General features: G+C 39.8%; 2 protein-coding genes across 3 annotated transcripts in view; one reads left to right on the forward strand and one right to left on the reverse strand.

The window, feature by feature from the left end:
- MET (MET proto-oncogene, receptor tyrosine kinase) overlaps positions 1-14,532 on the reverse strand; it is a 106,852-nt gene extending 92,320 nt beyond the window's left edge. For both annotated transcript variants that reach the window (XM_017664028.3, XM_017664027.3), the window contains exon 1: positions 14,376-14,532. The gene's annotated coding sequence lies outside the window, so the exon portion shown is untranslated. The remainder of the gene's footprint in view (positions 1-14,375) is intronic.
- Positions 14,533-15,124: 592 nt separating this feature from the next.
- TFEC (transcription factor EC) overlaps positions 15,125-26,066 on the forward strand; it is a 629,038-nt gene continuing 618,096 nt past the window's right edge. The window contains exon 1 of the mRNA XM_073238555.1: positions 15,125-15,241. The gene's annotated coding sequence lies outside the window, so the exon portion shown is untranslated. The remainder of the gene's footprint in view (positions 15,242-26,066) is intronic.

The following is a 26,066-nucleotide window of genomic DNA, read 5'->3' on the forward strand; positions in this document are numbered from 1 at the left end:
CATTATTTTTACTTAGTTCTTAGGGTATGTCTGATTTTTATTTTCTGAGAACTCTTTTATATTAATGTCTGAAAACTTCTCTTGGAAATTGAAGTTAGCAGGTAGACTCTCTGGCAGCAGAATGAATTAGGGACCTTTGTCAAGGTGAGTTTTGTCAGCATATGACATTTTCATTTTCAGGAAAAGCAGAAAAAAAAAACCCATTCAGAAGTTATGACAATACTGTGACTGGAAGGAAGAGCCAAACCCGGCCACCTTTTGTACAGATGTGGATTCCTTGGGTGAACATAATGTGGTTCCAAAATTAAAAGTATATAAATATTACTATGTTGAGATCAATAAGTAATCAAACAAAACTTTCTACAAAAATCTTAAATACTTTAAAATGAATAGAGAATGCCAAACAAAGCTATCCTTGTAAAAACAGAACAGTACTGAAAAATAAGTACATAGGTACAGCATCCAATTTCTAAACTCAGTAAACACTCTGGATCCTTGAAAAATCAATAAACCAAAAGATTAGGACAACTTAAAAACAACTGTGCTTGGCATTGCATTTATATAATTGAACAATTCTGGGAAAAATAATTCAGGGAATTTTTTTTGTGTTTATGTATGTTTGAGGGAGAGAGGAGGAGAGAGGAAACAGAGAAACAGAATTAGAAAAGAGAGGGCACAACATTGAAAAAAAAAGCTTTTTAATCCTGTAGGTGCTGCCCACTGGCTGGCAGTCCCAGTCTCCCACCTCATTGTGCTCCAGGCAGTGCTATAAAGATGGGAGAACATCACTGGAGGAACGAGAGGGAAGAACTGCTAACTGCAGCACACAGGGATGGGGCCCTGGAGTATTTGAGAGTGGAGACATTACTTAGCTGGATTTTGCAGGATAAGCTGGCATTGCTCAGGCACAGCGGAGGCAGGAGACAGACACCTCGGACAGAGAGGACACACACACAGGAACTTTGGGGAGAACACACAGGGCAGTTCAGGAAGCTGTAACTGGAACAGAGGTTGTGTGGGCTGGGCTGGGCTGGGCCTGGATGAAGTTAGAAGGTTAGACTGGGGACCACATCATCAAAAGCCTTACACGTCCTGCACAGAGGTCTGCACTTCATCTGTAATGGGGAGTCACTTGGAGGTTTTAAGCAGAAGATGGAAACCAGCATGCTTATAATTATGTATTAGATCATTTTGGTGACAGTGTGGTGAGTGCACTAGAGTGGAAAGGAGCTAGAGGTCAGAAAACATGGTGAAAGTTTACTGCATCTGTCCAGGCAATAGAAGATGAAGATTAACAGAGTGAGAACTCCTGTCCTGTATCTTCATCTTTTTATCTCCAGAGAACCGAGAAATCCGTCTCTCGAGCATCAGTTTTGTATGTCCAACAGCTATTTAAGACTGAATGTGACAAATATTTTTCATACATTAATATGTGTGAGGTGCTTGGGCATGCATCGGTAAACAGAACAAACATTCCTGTTTTCGTGGAGCTTATCTTCTAGCAGGTGGATCCAGACATGAAACTATACATGTAGTATGTTACAAGCTGATGAAAGTTACAGGCAGGCTCGCGCGTGCGCACACACACACACAAAAGCAGGGTTGGGGGATCAGGAGTGCCTGGGGGGAAGGTGGTGGGAGAGGTTTTTAGCTTTGAAAAATTGAGAATATGACTTTTAAGGAAAGAATTGAAGAAAGAGAGAACTTAGCCACGTGAGATGTGAAAAGATATTTCTGTCTCTTTTTTGTGTGTGCAGAGGCAAAAGGGACCCAACTGAGATCATGCCTCATGTGTCTGAGGCAGGGAAAAGGGGCCAATAAGCCTGGATCTTGGTCACCAGATGAGATCAGAAAGGACAAAGGATCAGAGCGTGTTGGGCCTTGTAAGTCACTGTGAGACTTGGGCTTTTTTGGAGTGAAATGTGAAGCCATGGCAGGGTGTTGAGCAAGGTTGTGATTATACATGAATGGAATCACTGACTGTGTACAGGTGAAGACAGCTGGTGGCAGGGGGTAGAATATGGCAAAAATGGAGAAGTGAGGTCAGCTGGGAGGCTGCTCACGCAGCCCAGGTGAGCAACGGTGGTGGCCTGAGCCAGCGAGGAAGGAGTAAATGAGCAGAGGTGGCTGAATTCTGGTTACATTTTAAGACAGAGCTAACAGGATTTGAGATAAGGTGTGAGAAAAAAAGGGACCAAGAATAGACCAAGGATTTTTACTTTTGTAAGGGAGAATGGCTTTGCTCTTTACTGACACAGAGAAGCTGGTTGTTGGAGCAAATCTGGAAGGGATGTGTGAAGATCAGGAGTTTAGTTTTGTTATGTCTGAGATGCTCTTTTGGAATACAGTTGGAGATGCTGTGCAGTTGGGTATTTCAGCCCCGGAGTTAAGGAGAAAGGTCTGGACTAGAGATTTAAATCCAGAAGTTGCCTGCATATCCATGGCATGAAAAGCCCTGAGGCTGGATGAGACCACCAAGGAAAGGGGTTTAGAGAAAATAGAAGCACTGTGTGCCAGGGCACAGCAAAGCTAACAGGTTTGGCAGAAGAGGATGAATGACAAAAGGAGACTCAGAAGGAACAGTCAGATATCTTTCTGGTACCTCTATTTACCCCCATAAAATCTACTCTCCTAGTCTATATATATCCCATCTCAATGCCCAACATTTCCCATATTTCGGGGACATCATCCTTGACTCCCACCTACAGGTGTTTTAAATATGTCCCTCTGCTTCCATCCCCACTGCCACCCACAGTTCAGGGCACTGTCACTTCTTGCCTGGATTATTACAACAATTTCTTACCCGGTCTTCCTTTTCCACTCTTGTTCCTGATCACCTGTTCCCCAAGGATCAAGATGTCATTCTAAAATGACAATGTGATATGTCACTTCTCTGTTTAAAAACTGTTCAACACTCTACCACAGTTTAAAAGCCATGCATGATTTGGCTTCCGCCTAACTCTCCAGACTTGCCCTTTGCCATTGTTTCCCTAGAAATCTAGGCTACAGTTAACAACAGCTCTTCCAATCGTTCTGAAGCCAGCCATGTGCTCTCCCCACTCTGCATCTCAGCACATGTGGATCCTTCTTGACTCCTGCCTCTACCTTCACCTGGTTAACATGTACTCTCTCATCAAGTCTCATCTTACATAACACTTCTTTTAGGAAGCCTTCTCCGATGCCTCTCTCACCCTCTAGGAAGAGATTAGGAACTGTCCCATATGCTTGTACATCAATCCTGCTTTCTCCTTATGTGGCTTTTAATCACAGTGTTGCAATTTACTTATCTTTATCTCTCAATAGAACTGTAAGCTCCATTTTTAGCCCCTAGCATAATGCCATGACATGACACTTGGTAAGTATTTGTTGAAGAATGGCTATGGAATGAATTAATGCATGAAAGAATGATCCTGAACAAAGACTCTGGCAGTAAGGATATGATAGAAAGGAAGAACTAGATCAGAAAAATATTAGAAGAGATAAAATATATGTGACAATGACTCAACATGGAAGGGAAAACTGAGAAGTCAAGGATGGCTTAAGAAAATGTCTCTCTTGGGCTTATAAACAAAGGTAAGGGAAACAGGCAGAGAAAAGTTTGGGGTAGAAATAATAGTTCAGCTAATAACTCTGAGGCATCTGTTGGTCATTCAAGTGGAAGTGTCTCTGAGGTGGCTAACAATATCGGTGTGGTGGTCTAGAGCAAAGAGGGAGTCAGAGACAGCAATTTATGAACCACTGTGTATTTGAATTCATTCATGTATTTGAAGTCAAGGACATTAGTGAGACCACTGATAAGCATGTTCAGTAAGTACAAAGAAGGGGTCCAAACTTTAGAATTAAAGTTTTAATCTAAACTTTAAAGGTAAAAGGAAAAGTTTGAGTGGTATTTCAGAAGCTAAAGAAGACATTGCAAGAAAGGAGGAGTGAGTTGTATAGTGTCAAATCTCACAGAGGGGTCAGGCAGGATACAAAGGTGTCCTTCAGGTTTGGTGATGACCAGGTTACTGGTGGTTAGAGTGAGGACACTTTCTCAGGAGTGGGGAAGACTGAATTAATTAATGTCTTACAGTGAATGAATGGGAATAGAGAAAATAAGTTAGACTTCTATTTTCAAGAATTCTTTATTTAAAGGATTAAGAAATAGGAGTGAATACTTAAGGTAATTATGTATTAAAGATCCCATCAGAATGTCTGACATGTGTGTCTTCTTTCTTTCTAGAAGAAACAGCAAGTTGAATAAGGACTGAAGAAAAAAGGTAAGGGAGATTTTTAAAAGATGGGAGAGGTTGGTTGGGAGCGCAGGATAGATGGAGCAAGGTGCTCAAAGAAGTAAGGAAGAATGGGATCAAGATCATAAGTTGAAAAGACCATTCCATCATTTGTGACAGAAGCAGGGAGGTGATAATGGGTAACACAGAAAACATATGGGCTTCTGTTTGCTCTCTAAATTATAAAGGAAGCTATAGCACTGAGAATAAGGGGAGTCAAAGAGATTCAAGAGCTTGAGAGAATGGTGAAAGTTTAGTATCACTGTAATAAGAACAGGGAAAACACAAGATGACCAAATAAAGAATAAAAGTTCACTAGAGGTAATACTCATTCTAATGCACAAATGCTCATTCGCACTGAGTGTCCAAGCAGCCAGCAAGGCAGACTTGGGAATTAAATGGTTCTATAATCACAGCCTCTGTAGTGGACTTCTTGTAATGTTTATATGATTCACCAGATCTATGAGCCTTTATTAAGAGGAAATGCCAGCATTGGATTATTTTTACTTCAAAACCAGTTTTATTGAAATCTGCAAGGAATAATTTCTGGGAAAAGAAAAACATATTGAAACAGATACTCTGTTCTCTTTTCAATAAAACCAACAGTCTAAAAATGTTAAAGAAATGAATCAGATACAAAGATCATCTAATTCTGAAAATTAAAACCTGTTTAGGAATTGTGAGGGAGCCTTGATCCTAAATACCAATCTAGTTATTCATTCAGAAACTTTAATAACATTTGGAAAGTAATTAATCAACCTATGACACAGATTTAAGAGCTGTCACCTTTCACTGCCATTAATGAAACTGGGGTTTTATCTGCACTTTTCTGGCGATTTAAAGGACAACTTTTTTTTGTAAACTCTGAAGACCAAAAGAATGCTTGAAATCATTGAATCTTGACATGCAGATTTCAGTGAACATTTCAAGCATGTGTTAGACTGAAAATTTAGAATTTCCTTAATTTTGACATGACAGAAAGTGCATTTTTGAAAAGCCTAAAATACATATTCATTTCTGTTAGGAGGAAGCTTTTTTTCTGTCAACAAACTTTGCTTTGGCTGCTTCTTTACACAGCTCAATAGAACTTAAAATATTTATTGTCCTATTTTCTACTCAATTGAAAATACAGGTACAGTAATAATATTTTAAGCCTAAAGGTTCACGGAGGCCCTAAATGATTTTACTTGTCTGCCATCTTTGACTTAACCAGACAGTGGTCAGACCCTGAGCTCCTGTTGTGCAGTGTAGCCATCAGCAGGGTCTAGAGGGATTCTGCCTGAATGTGAGGACAGAGTCAGAAGACGGCTGCTCACCTAAAACTGTCAGAGAAGCCTAAAGACAAGAGAAGGCAGGCCCTAACATAAGCTCTTCTCAGATTTTAGACCACCATCTGAGTTCATGTTTAGAACATGACAAATGAGATTCCTACACACACTCCAGCATGAACTCTGAATAATCAAGGCCCAAAGAAATAGCTCAAGATAAAATCTGCAAGAAAAGCTAGTATACATCCACAACAGATGATATCCCAATGTAGACTAGATATGGATATAGTTTTGAAGGCCAGAACTTTTGGTCCCAATAGTAATTGATGCATTATAATGAGCAGATATGCTAGAAAATTTTAGTCATCAAATGGTGTAAAGCATTTACAAGTTTGCTTGGCTTTTTAAATATTACAATTTCTTTTGAGACTATGGAATTTCATTTAGAGTGTTTGTGAGTAGCTGACAGAATGCTTAAAATATGCTTCTGACACTCAGAATTAAGAATTTTTTTCTTCTGTTACATATTCCTGCTATTCTTACTGGTAGCTGAGGGTACAAAAGACTAAGAGACTTGATTTTGGACCAGTTAGATGATAATCTAGCTTCTTCTAGGATCAAAGCACATGTGACAGAGTGGGAGGAAGATTAGACATTGCTTATCACGTGTCCTACCATTTTCTGGAGAGCCCCTTGATTCCCCACTCAGTTTTGACCAGCCCTTTTCCTCTTTGGAAGGAGGCAGCCTGATTCTGATTGGGACACACATTCTTTGACCTGCAATGCATCCACCAGGTCCATGGCCCTTCAGGGATTCACCCACTTCACCCCTATTGTGACCTTGCTGAGTCAATACTCCATCAAAACCTCCAGGCCTTCTTCTTTATTATCTCATTGCTGTATCTATGACATGAGAGTTATCACAAAAAATTTCTTAAATTGAACTACAGTTTCTGAAATGTACAAATTCAGAGGCCTTTGACTGCTCATTTATCCCAGAGAGAACATTAAGTTTAAAAAATAATCTAAATATGAATGTGCACATTGATATATAATTATTACTGATGATTTGGTCAACCACAGAAATAAAAATTAAGCCTGTCAAAACTATGTTACTCCTTATACAGTGATATCTATAATTAAATTTCAAAATAAGATTTAATGATGATACACGTATTCATTAAGCCTTCAGGTTAGTCACCCAAGAGAACCTTTATTTCAAGACCATCATAACACAATTTTCCTTTTTCTCCCCACCAAGATATAAGAAATTGCCACATTCTGTTACCCCTATGTTGCCCAGAAACAACACACTTTTGATCATGAGGTGTCTTCTGAGGACAAAATGTGATGAGTAGTTAGAAATTTACAACATGGTATCAAGAAAGATCTTAATGCCCATTTTTCAATACTATGCCTTCTTCTAAATACTACTTTCCTTCTTTTAGAGAGGAGTTGCTGTCTCCATAGCCATCATGTGCATTTCAATTGCACTTAAAACTACATATTTGTGACAAGTCCACATGGGAACTCTAGTTACCAGAAAATACACATTCACAAACAGGAAGTCTAACTCCAGTAAAAAGGTGTTTTTCTCCATACAATGGAATTTAAAGATGTGTCATCTTTGTAGTCTGGAGCAAAATCCAACACCCCTATTGTTTATACACTTCTCTCCCCTCCTATATTATGGCAACTTATGATTACAGCATTACGTTTTCTAAGCCTGTTCGAACTTGCTTACAGATACAAATGGCCTGCCCTTTTCTGTGCACAGCTTTCAATCAGCAAGCATGTCAAGATGGGAGGGAACAGGGATGGCAGAAAGAGTAAAAGGGAAAAAAATCAATTTTTCAGAAAGCATATGGTTAACAACTGAATATTTAATCAAATCAGCCTAGAAACCCTTCCTATTTTCAGCACTCTTTGCAAGGCAGTTGCTTCATGGTACAGAATGAATTTCAGTAAATACCATATATTTAGTTAGATGGCTTATTTTTAAAATTTGTCGAACGAGGTCACTGACTCAGAATAGATCTCATTCCAAGATATGACAGATGGATACTGATATTGAATAGAAAGATTGATATTAGCTGGAAGCTTCTGGGCAGAAGACAAGTCGTTCATTTAATATTCAACAAAATATTTACTGAGTACCTACTGTGTGCCAGGATCAAATGGTAAATATTTGGATTTTATATTACAATAGAAAGAGGAATGGTGCCAAAATGATTTCCCTGTGGCTAGTAAGGATTACAAGTGAAAACTACTGGTATGCAGGGTCTCTAAAAATATTTATATTTTTCACATTGCTTCAGAAAAATGCATTAGCACTCAAACACTCTCTGTCATGGTTACAGGATTTTAGACCTAACTCAGATCTTTTAAGATGCTATTTATTGACCTTTAGCAAAAACCAACTTCCTATTTTTCTGAAACTAAAAGAGCCTTACATGGTTTCAAAGATTTCTTACACATCAAAGAACTGAGAGAGACATACAGTTTATGGGTAATGATTTAGGATTTAGTGAATCAAAACACACGGATTAAATTTCCTTTAAAAAATCCCTTGGTTTAAATTTTAAGAGCTGAAATGTTGGTCTAAACACACATTAGTCTCAAGCAAATCCAAAACTTATTTTTAAAGATAGCTTGAGTTGTCTTATAGACCTAAAAGTTGGCTGAATTTTCCTTTCCCACATGACTAGGCCTCAAAGAAGACAACCTATGTTCTGCTAAACAAATTTACTCCATCTCTTTCTTTCTCTGCCTTGTGAAGACAACATTATTTCAGAGGTTTCCAGCTTTGAATGCCTTTCTTGATGTTTAAAAAAATATATTAAAAACCAGAAACATCCTGTGGTCTAATGGAAAATCTGGAGTGCTTTTTAGTTCCTCCAAGTCAATTCTTAAAAATATGACTTCAAAAGTGGACCTGAGATTCTGTGTCTTGCCTCAGATTTCCAACCATCAGGGAACATAAGATCATTTCAAAACAGGAAAAGTCCACTGATATTAATATGTGCACTGTTTCATGATATATTATTATATTTGCATTTAAAATTGTAGGAAGAAATACAGTACATAATCTTCCGTTCTAACACAATGGCCTTCCGGAAGGCCGCTAGCCTGGGCATTTCACCGAGTTTTTAGGATTAAAGGAAACAAGTTAGCGCACAACCTGTGAGCTTTCATTCCTTTGGAAAAAGAGATTGCAACACTGATCTGATGGCTTTTAAAGGGCACTCAAAACCAACACTGTGTACGTTTTGAATTTCAATGGTAGAAGAATAACAACTGGTAAAGTTCTGGCAGATCTAAAACCACGAAACAAAACAGAGAAAGTGCCAGTATTCCAAAAGGGGAGTTTATCCTGAAAGAGAACTTGGAAATGAAATCTGTATATAAAGTTATGATGAATTTAGGTTTCAGAAAATGTTTGCTTCAGTTTAAGAATGAAATTACTAGATTACCTTTTAGTTTAGAAATATACAAAGCTTGATAGAAAGTAGGTGGGTCAATGAGTTTAGGAAGTAGTTTGTTAATAGGTGATGAATTATAAAATATATTTTTCTTTCTTAAATTGCTAAGTTATTTTTCCTGCGGGAGAAAAAATACTTTGTTGCAGTGGCCCTGGGGCTCTCTGGTCACGCATGCTGCTGAATTCAACAGCACCTGAAGGAGACACAGGGAACTCCTTGGCAGGTATAGTGTGTCTAGAAATTGCAAATAGGTCCATTAGGAGCCAAATTCGGCCCATAGAATTCTTATCTCTACCTTGTACAGTGTCTTAAAGATGCCAAGTCAACATTATAAAATTGAGAGATTTCTCACTTCTCCTGAAAATACAAAAGACACCACCACGGTGGCCAATGCCACACATGGGCCTCATTGCAACATTGATGATGCCAAGTGCTGGCTGCCCCCTTTTTGGTTGGGCTTTTCTAAGCAGGTCATCAGTCCCTAGTGAAATAGGTTAGTTGTTCTCATGTGGGTTAGTACCCTTTTTAAAATCATGACACAGGATATAGATAGGGTAGAAGAGAGCAGACGAAAATCCAACAGTGTTTTAACATTGGAAAGGGAAAAGGAGGAGAGAGAGAGAAGACAAAGTGCACAGAGGCTGCCCACCACCAGCAGTTGTCTCCTTTGCTGTCTCCAGATTTATGCCATGGAAAGGATCTGAGACAAAGGCTTTGTCTCAACAAATCCCACTGGGCCAGGCTGACAGTGTAGAAAAGAAGGAATGTTTTTCTGAATGGAGCACTGTCTCTGCTCAAGGGTGGCATGTGGGACAGGAACAGGTGAATGCAGGAGAATACCATGGGTTCTCTTCTTCTATACAGCATAAACCAAGGGATGTGGGCCACTCCTTCATTTCATCTTTGAGACTGTAATGAACTCTGGCAGGCACTGTCCAGGTACTTCCCATAAAAAATCAGGGACTCCATGTACAGCTGTGCAGACTGTGCATTGCGTAATTCCAGAGAAAACAAAATGAGAACGGCGTTCCCCAGTAGTGCAAAGTAGAAGCCCTGCTCCAGATATTCACATGGTTCATTCTCCCACTTCCTTGAGGTTCTAGCTCAAAGGCCACTTTTGAAGTGAGGCCTTCTCTGATTCTATGACCGAATATTTCAGTCACCGCCCTATTCCTCTTATCCTTGATAGTCTCCATCCCCCTTTATCACTTTATGCTTTCTTGCAGTTCTCCACCTCACACACAACAATTTTATTTATGTATTTTATTTGTGGTTTGCCGTTCTCAATATAGAACAGAGAGCATCATGAAGTCAGATTTTTGTTTTATTATCTGCTGCACTGCCTCTCTAGAATTATGTCTTATAGGTGCTCAGTAAATTATCCTTCATGACTAAATCCTCAATCACATACTTAGAGTACAAGAACTTGTTTTTTTCCAGAACCTGTGGTTCTCTGACTACATTTCATAATTGCTCTAACCAGATTCCATATTCCCTTTGTTAGGTTAGAAGAAATACATTTCAAATTCTGTGGATCATTACATAATTTATATAGCCCATAGGCTCTTATATAAATTCATGGGCCTAAAAGCTACATAATTTATTCTAGAAATTAAAAGTGACAGGAGTACCCTGCATAAACAGACTTGCACAAATTTACACAATCACAGTATATCTGGGTATGTGATTAGCCAGTTACCTTTTTTAAAAATTTCTGTGTGCTCACACCTCCTGCTACAAATGCCACAGATGTGATTTCTCTCTCAATTATATTTTATAGCTTATAAAAACACATTCTTCATTTTGTCCCTTGAAAAGCAAAGTAGTCAGATTTTACTGGATGTTTTTATTGAAGAAAATCCCAAGGGGAATATACTAAACTGTTAAAGACAGCTGAAGAGATATCTGAGAATAGGCTTTCGATAGAAGGCTAGATTGTGAAATTACTCACAGCTCTTAATCTGATAACAGGAGCAGAATGCCTCACACATATAAATGGAGACCTTTCTTGGTCTGCTTTACCACAAAAAGAGAAAAAGAACTAGAGAATGAGAAGGTGAGAAAAACTCTGGAGACTAGAAATGTTACATTCATCATTTATCACTAACCTAATAATACTAACCTATACCTCAGTGAAAAATACTTCAAATACTTAACCTTGTTGATGGCTGGGCAGAGGCTGTGAGATGCTTCTGAGATAGCATGAGGAATAGATTTAAACACACAGTTTCCTTGTCCACAACCCGGGGAGGTTAAGATATTGATATGGTCCTTCTCTATTTTATAAGGTTGTTGAGGTATCAGAAAGATGATATATTCAGATATGAAGAACTTAGGAGGGCTTTTAAATTCCAATCTTCTGATTTTTAAAACATTTCTGTTATTTAAAAGCAAATGAGATGATTTCTAATGTCATTCTAGTGTGGTGTACCCTCAATAATTATGGATGTTGGTTCCAATTTATGTATGTGCTATTTATATGAATATCTAGATTGTAAACCTTTCAAGGGCAGAGATTTCATTTCTTCATCTTTAAAAATGTTCCTCTAGTGCCAAACACATATGATATTCAATGTACAGTTCTTAGCTATTTTTGGTGAGGCAAATGTGGGCCTGCCTGCAGCTCAGTGTCTGTTAAAAACAGGGAATCAAAGTGATCCTGAATTGACATTAGTCATTTTATCTATTATTTATTACTAAGAGGTGACTTTATGTTGTACTGAGCAAAGCCCATGAAGAAACTCTTCCCTGAGGGCTCAGTGTAAAAGACACCAGTTTCAACATACACCAAGGAGGTAAAGGAGGTTAATTCCCCGGCTCTTGAGTTTCTGCATATTTTCTTCCCTTAAGGTGGCACAATTGGGAAATTCACTATCCCATGAACAAAAACAGCAGTCCAAGGGAAATATTAGGAATGAGGGGGAAAAAGAAAGCATAGGTAGTTCCAAGTGAGCCTAATGACAGCGAGGAAGAAACCATGAGGTTAGAATGGAGAAATGGGGACACAGAAGGGCTTGGAAGCAGCTGTGACCAAACCAAGGGACAGGGACGAGGAGGAGGCAGGTGCCCTGAATGTGTAGGGAGCTGCGATGTATCATGAGCCCTGGGGCAGCCACTTAAGAGAAAGGCTTGGGTCCTGGGAGGACGTTAGCCTGCTTGAGTTATTCACTTTGTTTTAAGATGACCACATTTGAGAAAAAGTCTTTTGAAGCTATTAAACAGATCTGTATGAGGAAAATGAGACAAATGCCATTGTGGACTATTTTTTTTTTTACCAACAGCAGAGGAAACTGGTTTTTGAAATGTATTTCTTAGTCCAACCCTCATTAAGACAAGTTTTTTTTTTCTTTTTTACTTTCTGAATTTTTTTTTTGGTATCATTAGTCTACAATTACATGAAGAACATTATATTTACTAGGCTCCCCCCTTCACCAAGTCCCCCTCACATACCCCTTCACAGTCACTGTCCATCAGCGTAGTAAGATGCTATAAAGGACAAGTTTTTTAAATTTCAAGATTATAGTGGTACATATGCTTATATAGTATTACAAGGAATTTATAAAATTAAGGGTATTTCTTCTGCTTAGAAAAGTATCATATTCCTTTAATGGTAGCCTTAAAAGTCACAAAAATTAGTTATGAGCTTTCATATTGACTGGCTATGGTTAGGCTTGTACATCTTTATCATTCAAATAAACCTCATCCACTAATCCTGAAGGCACAGAAGGTACATCTAATGTAAATCCCTATTGTGATATATTAAGAACAAAGCAATCTTTGAAAAAGCAGTAGTCAGCAGATCATCTTCCATATGTCATAAATTCCATCATGTTAAAAATAAAAATATATTTAGGTTAGGTTAATAACTACAGGCTTATGCACAGTTAAATTTGAAACCTGAACAGAATTTTTAAAACACCAGTATATTTATAGGTTACCAGACAAAAATTTTTGGTACTCAAAAAAATTCTTATAATATAAATTTTACTGGTATTGTTCAGCAGTTCAAAACTAATGAACACTGAATATACCACAGACTTGCAGTCTATGACTGAAGCACTGAAGCCAAAGCACCTCACTTCAGTTCTAGTTTGGAAGTTTACATGTTAAAACAAAGCCCAATAAGCTTGGAGCTAGAAAGGAAAGCCATGTACCTGTAAATAATCCAAGCACCACTTATAGTTTACATAAGAGCACAATTTATATCTCAGTAGCACAGAGAAACACGATGTACATCATTTTCAGATCATCTTCATGCAGAAAAAATGCATTAGTCAGCTATAAGAGTTTAGTTATAAAGAAAAATAATGTTTTTCTGGATCCATTTGCATAGCAATGTGCATGTGTCTGGCTGATGGCAACAACTGAATAAACCTCCACCCAGCTGTACAAAATGTGAACAGTGTTTTAAAATTCAGGAGAGGGTCCAGATAGTCTATATTCCCTTCAATGTCAGTTTTTACAATCCTCTCACATTCATAGACAATCTTAACTTGGCAATTTTAGTATCCTGATTATTTTGCCAGGGAGCTGACAGTATTTCCTTCTGCCCCAGAACTCATTTGAACATAAAAGTATGATAGGGTAAAATACACTGGGCAACTATTCATGCATGAGCCACTGAAACTCCTACTGCCGAATTAGTAAATGGCTCTTTTAAAACATAAAAGGTATGAAATGGGAAAACACACATTGGAGTAAATTCCGCATTGGCAATAGTTGGTGCTTCAAGTACTGGTTCAGTACCAGTACTAGCCAGACTGCCTGACCTCTCCGGTTACAGTCTATTTCACCTAGTAAGATAAATGTCCTCCACAGAGACCCCCTAAAGAGATAAGGTACAATTGAAAATGATGGATCACAAGCCCTGTGTATTTGCCAGAAATGAAGAATTCAGACGTCCACGGAAACACCTGCCCCTTGGAAGCACCCTCACGTAACGCAGATAAAGCAGGGCTGGGAACAAGGAAACCGCCTCGGCTCGAACCTTGCCGGCTGGCTACATCGCCCTGGGACAGAGTGGCCGAATCCCTTTTATAAGGGCTGAGTCAGGACACAGCCTCGAAATTTGCCCGGCCGTAACAGTCATACATTACCCCTCTCCCCAGCGCCCCTGTCTGTCCTGAGTCATACAGGTGGCCGTCAGGAGCAACCCCCTAAAACGAAAAGCTCCATTTTAGTTTCGACCTCCCCCTTTGGCCACATCCCTCCAGTTTCTGAAGCTTCTACACTCTCGCCTACCTCCCTGGTCTAGCCCTCTGGAACAGCAGTCAGGTCTCTTAGGGGAACAAAGAGAGCAGAGCGCTGGGGCGAGGGGTGGGGTGCAGGATCCGCAGGAGGGCTGTAGTTTTTACCTTGCGGTGTCCAGGAACGGGCAGCAAGAGAAGTCAGTCGTGCAGGGACCACCCGCGCACTCCGCGCCTCCCTGCCTCCTCGCAGCAAGTCAGCTGTCGTCCCGCATCTGGCTCGTGCCCTCCGCTGGGTTCCGCATCTGGTCACAAAGCGCTCGGGGCGCGGCGAGCTGCGAAATCTTCCGAATCACCTGCGGCGGGGCCGAGCCCGGAGTCCCGTCCGCCCGCCGGCTGCGCTCCCTCCGCCCCTTCCCACCCGCGCGCTACCCGGCCCGTGACTCAGCCGGGCATCGGCGTGCGCGGCCCGCGGCGGCCCGGGCGCGTCTAGGCGGGAGGCGCGGGCAGGAGACCCGACCGAGGTGCTCGCCCGCCCGCCCCAGCACGTGTGCGTCTGTCTGGCGCGCTGTCCGTCCTCCTGGCCTGCCGGTCCGGGACCGCTGAGGTGCGGACCGGCACCACCCAGAGGGGGAAATCGGCCCCCGCCCTTCCTGCCGCCCGCGCGCCGCGCCTGGCCCCGCGGGGGTCGCGTTTCCTCCCGCCTCTCCCCCGCCCAGGACAAGGTGAAACTTTCTAGGTGGAGAAGAAGTTTCCTCGTCGGGGCTGCGCACTCTGTCCTCCCCCAGCTGGGGCAGATTGCAGTGAGCACAGCGAGAGATAAGCGGAACCGAGTCTCCCCCTCGTGGTGCTTGCGCGGGGAGCGTCACGGGCGCGCAAAGCGCACACGCCGCGCACCCCCGCTCGCTGCGGGCGGGAAACGCGCGAGGCTCCGCTCCCAGCCTCTCCCACGTCTCCGTTAGCAGCGGGGCGCTGACCGGGTGGAGAGAGATTTGGGCACCACGGAAACAAGGCATTCATTGTCAGCCACGGAGGTAGGAGGGGATGAACGAACTGTCCCAATGATTTCATTGTGCAACGATTATCCCCTACTATACTAACTCGGATTTCTGGAAGGAAGAACAACACAGGAGTTTAACCCTGAGGAAACTTCTGTTTCTTTAACGTTTAGCGTTGGTGTTTTCTTTTTTTTCATAGCAGGGAACAGGCTGATTAAATAATTAGGCAAACAGCAATGAACAAGCAAAACAGAACAAAAGTTTAATTCTTAAAATGTTGAAGTCTTAAGATTTAGAAAAAGGTTTGAGGGCTTGGTGAATTGTATTAGGATTCATTGTGTTAGGATGACTTTTTATATCTCACGCGTCTGGGTATGAAAATCAACATTAACTTTCAACAGAAAAGAAACACTCAAAAGCAACAATCGAAGGAATGACATTGCTTGTTGGGACTTGGCGTTCTCCTTTCTGACTCATAAGAGCTCATCAGATAATGGCATCTCTTAGTTATTGACGGTCATTTGACAAAACATTTACTATGCAGGTTCAGGAATTATTTATTACAGAAAGAAAAAAACAGAAAAATATATTAAGAATGGTTACTATGTGTTCGGCACTTTATCAGGAACAACACAGAGCAATTTCAGTCCTCAAAAGTCATTACCTCAGGATTCCCCAATTTTATGGAATAGGAAACTTCCTGTTATATAATACTACAGTCCTGCCCTGAATTATTTTGCAGATGAGGAAACCCAGTGCCTGAGTTCCTAAGAGGGTCACACAGCTGGTTAGTAAAAGAGGGGAGGTTACAACCCAGCTCTCAAATCCCAGTCAGGTGTTCTTGACACCCTGCCAAGAGGCCAGCCTGGCAAGGCTAAATCAACCACGTGGTCCTACTGAAGTTTTCCCGGTATTACATGGCACAATTTAACAATGACTATGGTTCATATTAAAATGCTAAGTTACTGGTTGGAGGGCACTGGGCTTGAGGACAGATCAATTATAGATTTTGGGTTCAGTACAAACTTCAATAAAAGGTGAATAAACTAAAAATTTGCATGCTTGCCCCCCCCCCCACCCCCCGCAACACACACAATTAGCCATAGTTGTCCAAAGGAATGATTAGAGTGCTGTTTTTATTTCCTGGTTTCCATAGCAATATGTTAACTGGATTTTTAGATTGCATTATGTCGTTGCCTTAACAGGTTTTCTGAATTTGTGGGCCATGATAAAAATATAAAAGAAAAAAATTACAATTAAAGTGGTAGAAAAACCCAGGGAAGCCAATGCAAACTGGAAAATAAAAAGATTATAAATACAAATAACCTATTATATTATAACACATATATAGTAGTATATATTCAACAGCTAAGTCTCCTAATTTCCAGTTGCTGACAAATTTCAATCCGATTTTGAAACTGTATTAAAAATTGTCATTTTGATTTATTAACCATGAATAAGAAGGTAACATTTTATAAAAATAAAAAACTAATAGCATAACTGGGTTACATGACAATATCTGAATGTGTGAAAATAAAATAATCAGTTTTTACATGGTACTTAGATAGGTTTGCTCAGGAAAAGGGTTAGAAGTAATTTTTATGTATTTGGAAATGAATAGAAGCAGACACTTAAAAAGGCAATAGGAGTTCTACAATTCAATTTTGGTTTTGTGGCTAACTTAAATTGTTGCTGTTTAACTTTCCCTGGGTCTGTGGCATGAGTGACACACTGTGTGATGAAGTTCTGTTGGTATTTTCCTAACCAAACCAAACCCCTGTGCCCAATATTGTTGGCTGGCTAAGCCAGCACCTGTTGTGTTCCCAAGCAGATACTCTCTTGCCTGGCTCCACTCTTGGGGCTGGAAAGGAGAAACACTTGCTTTCCAGACTCCTTTGCAGCCAGACATGGCCATGTGATGTTATTCTGGCAATGAGGTTGAGGGACTTCTGGGAAGGAGTTTAGTTTCCTAATTAAAGGGGCCTAATAAGTTGTTGCCACCGCTTCATATTTCTTGCTTTCTTGATTTCATATATAATGCCCAGCAGAGAGTTAGCCATCTTGTGACCATGAGGAGAAAAACTGACTCTGACATTGCTGAGCTACAAGCCAATGCTAGTAGATACCTACTTCCAGATTTCTTGTTTTGTGAAAAATACTTGTTTTAGACCCAGTTAGCTGGGGTTTTTGTCACTTTTGGCCAAAAGCATTCAAAATTGACGTACCTCAAATGGGGAGCACTACATCCTCAAAATGGAGTTTAGTATAGTAGTTAATTAGAACCAAGCAACCTGGATATCAATCCCAGTTTTGCTGCTTGCTTGTTATATAACTCTAGGCCAGTGGTTTAATTTCTCTGTGCCTTATCTGTATAATGGAGATACTAATAGGGTTTTTGTGAGGAGCTGTAAGTGAAGCACATGGAACATTGTCTGGTAAAATATAAGTGCTTGAAAGGCACATGAGCTGTCCGCATCCACATACTTGAGAATACAGAGAGCTGAAGTGTAAACAGAATCCCATGTCTTAACCCAGTGATAGGCCTACTGGTAACAATGGGCAAGCGAGAGAGGAATAGCAGTGTCCTCTTCTAAGTAGGCCATATCAATTCTATTCTCCCTTCAACACATTAAAATTTGGACCTTTGAAGGTACTCTAAGTTCCTTAAATGGTACTGCTTTTGAAACAAAAATGAAAGCAGTCTTTCTAGATCAGGGCTTCATGCTGGCCACCTATGAGGGGTAGGACCCGTAGATGTGCATGGGCCCACAGAATGTTTTTTGAAAGTTTGAATTGTGGTATACAGATCATACGTTCTGCAATTTGCCATCGTCCTATCATCTCTTGTAATGCATCCAGCCTACCTCTGATCTTGATGTCATTTTCATCTGCAGGTATTAGGAATTGTGACTCTTGTCTTAAAATATTTATTGTATTCTCTCTTTCTGCTCTACCCCCTTCCCTGGCCCTGTCTCCTCTATTATGGAAAATATCTCCACAAAATGACAAGAATTCAGGAGATGGTTCCTTAAATCATTTCTGTTGGCATATACAATTTGGGGATATAGGACTCCTCATACTTTTTTTTTAGAGATACATCATGCACATTAGAATATTGAATATTATGACATTCATGTGGAAAGGCAACAAAACAAAAACAAAAATGTGGTTATTTTTTCCTCTTAACATCTTCAATAGCAATATTCTGTAAAATTAGTTTAATAGATAACACACTTTGGGAAACCTCACCTTAAAGAATGGAGATGCCAGCTACAAAGAGTTAGAATGGAGTACTTTCAATATAAACTGCTTTTATGTTGATTTGTATCGGTCATTTGTTTGTGGCTGGGCTCTCTAAAAAATAAAACATGGAATATTAACTTATCTAAAATTATGACTAAGTATAGTCAATAGTGAGGACAAATATATGACTGCTAGGCTCTTGAAGCTTCAAGTATCAGGATTTTAATCAGAAGGCCTAGGAAACGCAGAAAAAATAAAAATAAATTATCATGTCCATCAGGGTGCTGCAATTTTATTAGTGATTCGCTTCATTTTCACATCCAGCTTATTGTCTTTCTCCTAAAATCAGTCAAAGGTATAATGTATTTAGCTCTCATTTATTAAATGTATCACTACCATGTATCACTCATGCATCTGAGTTCTACTGATATCCTCATAACAAAACTGCAGGAAAAGTTACCATCCTTTTCAGGTTATGTACAAAGAAATGAAGCTCAGAGAGATCGTGTAACTTATCCAAGATCATGCAACTGGCTTAAGTCTCTCACTTTCCAGAACTCCTACTCTTCCCATTGTAACTATTACAAACTCTCTCTGGTCCTGTGGTGAATGAAGCAGTCATTTAACATTGAACAGCAGAACTGAAAGCTTTCTCCCATTTTCCTTTCTTCTCTGTACACAAAGTCAGCCAAAACTTTAGGCCTGGCCAACCCTTGGGGACTGGATGTTGCCAACTGTAATAAAGGCACCACCTACATTGTCCATCTGTAAAACACTGAAGAGGTTGGAGAAAGGGTCCTGGGCAATCAGGGTGGCCTAGGTGTGTTGGGCTGTAGGTGCACAGGACCAAGACCTCGCAGTTATGAAAAGGAACTGAAATGCTCTTTCCCCAATGTCTCTGTTTTCACAATCCCTGAGTAGTCCTTTGGGAATTTAGGGAATGTGATACAGAAAGGGAAGAACCAGATGACAGAGAGTCAGGAGTCCTAAGAGAGGGTCTTTTGGAAAGTCTGTCCTCTCAGAAGATGAGAAATAAAGCTATTGATTTGCAGAAAATCCCAGAAAGCCACCTGCATAATTCTTTTGCCTATCAATACCTACTTTCCTGAAGCTGTGTTAATTTTCTTTTCTTTTCTTTGTTTTTTTCTTTCTTTCTTTTCCTTTCTTTGATGTCTTTTACCTGGTGGTAAATTGATAAAAACACTTTGGAAAGGAAAATGGGAAAAAAATATTTCATTTCTGTACAGCATAGTATAGCATTATTTCCCAAGTAGCTTATCCACTTAATCTGTTAATTTAAACTGTTTGGCACTACTAGAAATGGATTACCCTGTGCTGGGAAATAATGCACCAAAAAAAAAAAAGAATGTTTCCTTTACTGATCAGCATTTCTTTATGACTAGACCTTTAAAAATGTGTATGTGAGAATTTGTATTTGTGTAATTATCACAATTCTAGTTTTTACCACTAACCTGACTGCTTTGGCACTTAACCCTGGTGGATCAGTTTCTTCAGCTATAAAAATAGTTATAAAGTCTGATGAAAATGATTTTAAAAATTAAGAACCAAAGTTTTATTGAGACCAGTCCATTTGGAGCAAATAGACCAATTTGCTAATTATATTGTATATAAAAGAACATTATATTAGAAAGAAAGTTCTCCAGCATGTGGTTCTTATTAACTACTGCCTCATTCAAATATGATAAAATTTTTTTACTATTCTAATAATCAATTTAGAGATAGTATATTTGGTGTGTGTCCAAAAGTAAATTAGGCAATTTAGAAATGGCTACAAAATTTAACAGTTTAAGAGGGAACATAGGTCTTAGTGGCATGGGAATAGGGTAGAATGTTTAAAAGGTTTTTTTAGAATAACTATAACTATTACTATAACTAATGTGTTCTGAAATATAAGTAAAATGATTCCAACACTTTTTTTTATTGGCCAGATTTCCACCTTTTGTTTAACAACCTCAGAGTCTAAACATAATTATTATTAATGTTGTACATAGAAGAAGTCACAATAACTCTGGGTTAACCTTGATTTTCTGAGAATTAAAAAATTAAGAGTGTAGACATACTGTGACCACTCAAGGGTCATGTTCAGAAAGTGAGCAGTGATGCAAACTGCTTTAGACTTCCAGTTTCTTGGTTTGCTATAACTTCTGCCTTTACTTACTGTGTAAGTAAGTAAGTAAAGAATCCAACCAAACTACCCCCAAGAGGCAATTGCAAACTAACCTCTAGACAGAACTGTCAGAGTCAATAAAATCATCTGCAAACATTATGCTTATGTTTCAAGGAGTGTGTGACCTGAATTAGAAAAGAGATCTTTCTAAAGATTTCCTTGAAGTGTCTGGGCCGTCTGTTTTGCCCCAAGCTCGCCATGTTAGAGCTGTTATCGGGTAGTGTTGGCTCTCCCATTGCTACTGTTAACAAATGGATTTGTCATCCCAAAGTTAAGAAAAAACAGATGTTTCCTTTGTTGTTCTATATTCTGATGGCAGGTCAAGAACATGTTTAAACAGCACCAGTGAAATTGAGATTTAGAAATTGAGATCTTATTAATCTGGTCAATGAGGTCATATGATTTAGTGTCCTTTCAAGATTTAGACTGAATTTCAATATTTGGCCATCTACACTTATCAGATTACTTCCAAATTAATCAGGTTTTTTTTTGTAAATATAAACCTATATTTTATGGGAATCAATTTGTATGGAAGCAGTTCTAAATAGGGAATAAAATATTTAAACATGCCATGTCTTATAATCCATCAATTAATTTCCTAACCAAATGTTTATTGAGCTGTTACCATGTGCCAGGGAAGTGTTAGTGCGGGGGCTGTAAAGATGAATGAGATGCTCATAGTCCAGTATGGAAAACCAGCATGTAAATCAGCAGCCCCAGTACAACATGGCAAGTGCTATACACTATTAGGAGAGTGTCACGGACTACCTTTAAAGATCAGGAGGTAAGAAAACACAGAAGACACTACAGGAGATGCTGCATCTGAGGCACATCTAAAAAGATGAGCAGTTTCCCAGGTGATTGTGTTCGCAGGGACGGAGGAAATGAATTCTTGACAGAAGGAGCAGGCACACAGGCTTGAAATAATTACATATTCAAGATCTGCAAGTAATTCAGAATAGTTGGGGGCACAATGTGTTTGCAGATGGGCCAGAAAAGGAGGCTAAAATAATAGGTGAGGATCAGTATATGAGGAGTCTTGTATATCATACCAAGAAAGAAAATCTGTATGGTAGATGATAAGGAGTCACTAAGCTATTTTTTAAGTAAAAAAATTAGAATTTTGTATTTTAGAATGATCACTCTGGTTTAATACAAGGTTTGGAGCAGGGTAAGTTTAGAGAAGGTGAGGCAGGATGGCAAGAGGGAAGGCTATGTCTCTAGTTCTGGGGAACAGTGCTGTAAACTTGGTGTAGGGTAGGGTCTGCTGGGATGCAGGGTGGGGAGGAAAGTTCGGTAAGTGCCGAGGGTGTGGAATATGTAGGACTGCTTGGAAGAGAAGTTGAGTAATACTCAGATTATTTTTTATTTGTTTTATGTATTTTTGATTGCCTCATGGAAGTCTGGGACACTTCAATGCACTGTAATGCATTTGGACCTGTTGAGTTCGAGCTGGACTAAATAGATGTCCTTGTGTAATGAGTTGTTGATGGTCTGGTAGTTAAGTCAAAATACCAATGTCCAGATGCCCTATTGTCTACTTTGTTATGTTGGGAACTGCGTTTTTCAGACTCTCCTTCTCCATATAATTCCAGACTAGAGCTGGCCCAGAGGCAAGCTATGTGAGTTCTGGGATGCAGAAGAGAAGCAGCTGTTATATTGTGAAGGTTATCACTGGACCCAGGGCTGCTGCTAGGTGCCAGTTTGTTCTTGCTCTTCCCTCCTTCCTGATGCTGGCCTTGCCCACCCAAAGTGACCCCAGACTTCCACTGATGCTTTGCTGACAACTATGGAGAATCAATGAGGAAGAATCAATAACCGTTCATAGACTCATTCCTGCCTCAGCAGCCGGCTGTGCTGGCTTCCAGAGCTCCCTGCAAGTTCTGACTTGTCTGTGACTTTTCTCATTCCTTCAACTACATTTTTTGGATCTTTATCTCCCAAGCTCTTCCCACCATTGTGTAAGTACTAATTCCTTTCATAAACCCCTTCTTCCTTATCACTCACAGTGGTTCTGCTTCCCTGATTGAATCTTTTTGAAGCTACAACCAAAGTGTATTTTCAAACGGTACTCCTTAAAAACACTGCATTTTATACTCAAAATTATTGCTTGAAGTTGTTTTGATTTTGAGAGTTTGGTTTTCTCCTGACTTCTTCATACTGATCACTAGTGCAGAATGATGATCTTAATGTGTCTAAACATGAAAAATTGTCTAGAAAGCTAAGAGGGGTACAAGAAAATTCAACATTTGTTTTTTATGCTGGTGAAAGAAATCATCATGATTACTATTTGTATGTGAACATTTTAGTATAATCTAGCACCCTGAAACAATCTGATTACTATTTGTATGTGAACATTTTAGTATAATCTAGCACCCTGGAACAATCTAAGCCAAAGAGACTTAGGCATGAAAGATCTCAGATGCCTTGGAGATGGGGAGGAAGGACCAGGGCAGATTGTGGCAGGAAAAGAGGCTTTCCTCATGTTGACCGGTGAAGCCATCCCTGGGATGAAGTGTGCAGGGTATAGGCCCTTCTTGAAACAGCAGATGTGGAACAGAGGTTCCTGGTGCTATTGGCTCAGTGAGGATCCCGTTACAAGGAGGTCAAGAACAGAAGCGAATGGGAGGTGCTGTCCAGGACTCTAAGTTTAGTTTGGGTTGCTCTTCTTGGACCACCCTGCTCTGGGAATTGAGTAGAGTTTAACTCCAAGAATGGTAACAAAGAGGTATTTTATTTTCAGTACTGGGAAATGAGACAACCTGGAATGGTATGTGCGCTGGGCACTGGGGATTACTTTCCTGTTTTTGTTCTGCATTTTGCCTTTCTTCCAAAGCCAGCAAAGGAGAACATGGGTATCTCCTATTCCAAGAAGAGGGTGGTGAAGGAGGCAGTGTTGGCAACCTTGCTGGTAAGGCGATGGTACTGGCATCATTTACTCCCTTGGTGGGAATGGCCTTCCTCCTTACATTTGCATGGCTAATTCTGACTCATCCCTCAAGGTCCTGACCTAATATTGGAAGGTCTCCATGACTGGCCCTCTCCCATCCCACCCCGGTTCCACATCATGGGCAGGCTGACAGGTTGCTTCATCTGTTTTTCAGTGACACTTCATATTCCTAATTTAGTATCTTTCACACTGTATTACAACTAGCCTTTTTTGTTGTCAGCATAACCCAATGATATATTAGTTTGTGCATGTGTGGGTTTTTTTTTTTCTGTGTTCTGTGTGGATTAGAAAGCATTAAGGCAAAGAAAATGAGAAAAGCTGTCACTGGGGGCTGGGGGAAGTAGGAGGTCTTAGAGTGGTGGATATTCAGAAGGGGCTGCCTTGCTGCAAATGCAGTGTAACCCAACTTTGCTTTTCCTTGATTAGGCAAGGCACCAGAAATAATACCCTTTCAGTCCATTTGCCTATAATCCCTGATACCTATGTATTTACAAAGTTTTACAGATGCATGAGCAAGTCTGGAATTGGGCTATGTCCTCTACAGACCACTCTGCAGACATAGAAGGTGTTGGAGATGGTACTCTGGGGGTAGAACCCTCACATGCAACCCATTTTATGTGCCTGATGACCCTCAACCCATGCCACATAATTAAGAATCTTTCCCTTCTTCTGGGAAACAAATGAGTTTAGCAAACTGTGACAAAGTCTAAGATTCTTAAGGAAGTCACAGTGAGATTGGTGTTTCCTCCCCAAAGAACATATTATATATACTACACAAAGGGAGAGTCATGAAATATGTGTAAAATTCTTGGGATGATTTTCTCTTTGTATGGATAATATGCTTACTATTTTCTATTAGATATTTGAAAGCTATCCATTTAGTGCCTTGAATAAGGCAAAAAGTTGACATTGGATGTGTCCATTAAACCTGTCACAAACAGAGGTAAAGCATGTGATTAGAAGGTACCACTAAATGCGTCTCATGTGCCTGGGGGGAAGAGAGTTGTGCCTGGATGTCACCCAGGACTCACAGTGCACCTGTCCCCTTGAAAGTGCTTGCTTATCATGCCCATGGCTCTTAGCTGTAGAGTGAGAGGAGCCCTCTTGCTACTCTAAGACCAAATGAGCCATGCCTGCCAGGGTTCTGGACTGCTCAGGCAGACAAGACCACACATTAGCTTGTGTTTAGCACCTGGGGTCTTGAAATTACTTTCTCATTATAATGAAAAGAATTAAAATGAAGCCTTACTTAGGGGGAATCCTTAATTTTAGCAATATGCTAAAACATGTAACAGGCCTTGGTTTTTGAAGGACAGCATTATCTTTGCAGCTATAGCACAATTGCTGCAAAGTCTTTTATGGTCATATGAATCAGTCCCATGGACCTGGTCCAGACCTTGGTCACTGGGCTAAAGTAACTCCTAACAAAAAGTCCACCCCCAGGAGACTGGGCACATCATAAGGTTCGATAGGCCAAGACAGCACAAATGAAAAGTTTACTCACTTACCTGTGATGGTCATGGTAACATAACCAGAGTATCTGAATTAAGATTGAGTGGGGGAAGACAAAGGTGAAAATTAAGAAGTAGCATGTTGTGTCAGGGCTGAGGGATGAAGCAAGGCCATTTCCGAGGAATAAACCAAGAGGTCAAAGCAGAATGATTGGCATTTCCGTCACCTCTCACCTGTTTCCCTGGTCCTCTTTTTCCTCTTTCTTGGTTTACCCTTTCATTTTTGGTGGAGCACTTCCTCCTGTAGCTTCTTAAAGAAGGGTGAATATCATGAGAATTTTTTGAGACCTTGTTAATTTAAATGAGTTTTTATTTTATTCTTATTGCTTGATTGCTAGTTTATGGGAATATAGAATTCTAGATAGTTTATGAAAGACAAATATCCAGTATCTTCTAGCCTCACTCTTGTTCTTGAAGAATTTGATACTATTTTCAATTCTCCTCTTCCCCCATTCATTTTCTCTGATCTCTCTTTTGGGACTCCTGAACTGAGATGTTAAACCTGCAGGACTTAACTTCTAATTTTGTTCATATGTATATGAAATATGTACATATATATATGAACTAGGTACCATGCTAGGCATCTTCACATCTTTGAGTATGGACAAAGATAAGTGAGGGTAACATTCTCAAATATATTTGTCCTAATCATTTTAAATAAGTCAGGAGGTTTTAATTTAGTAAATGATCTTTGACAATAGAAGTAGAAAGAAAAATGTTTTTGGCAAATTCAATAATTTTTGTCCCTTGCTCTGAATATTATTTTTTTCATCCGTAGCTCTGAAAATATGCTAAGGTAACTTATTGGGTAACTTTGGATAAGTCACTAACCTATGGATTTTTATTTCCTGGATGTAAAACAAGCAATTGAGTGCATAATCTTTCATATCACATTTGGTTCTAAAAGCTGGTCTTGCATTGTGTTATCTCAATACTAGTGGGTACTTCTATTAGGAGAGGGCCTGAGAC

The sequence above is a fragment of the Manis javanica genome, chromosome 6 (genome assembly GCF_040802235.1).
Source record: "Manis javanica isolate MJ-LG chromosome 6, MJ_LKY, whole genome shotgun sequence".
Taxonomy (NCBI): Eukaryota; Metazoa; Chordata; class Mammalia; order Pholidota; family Manidae; genus Manis; species Manis javanica.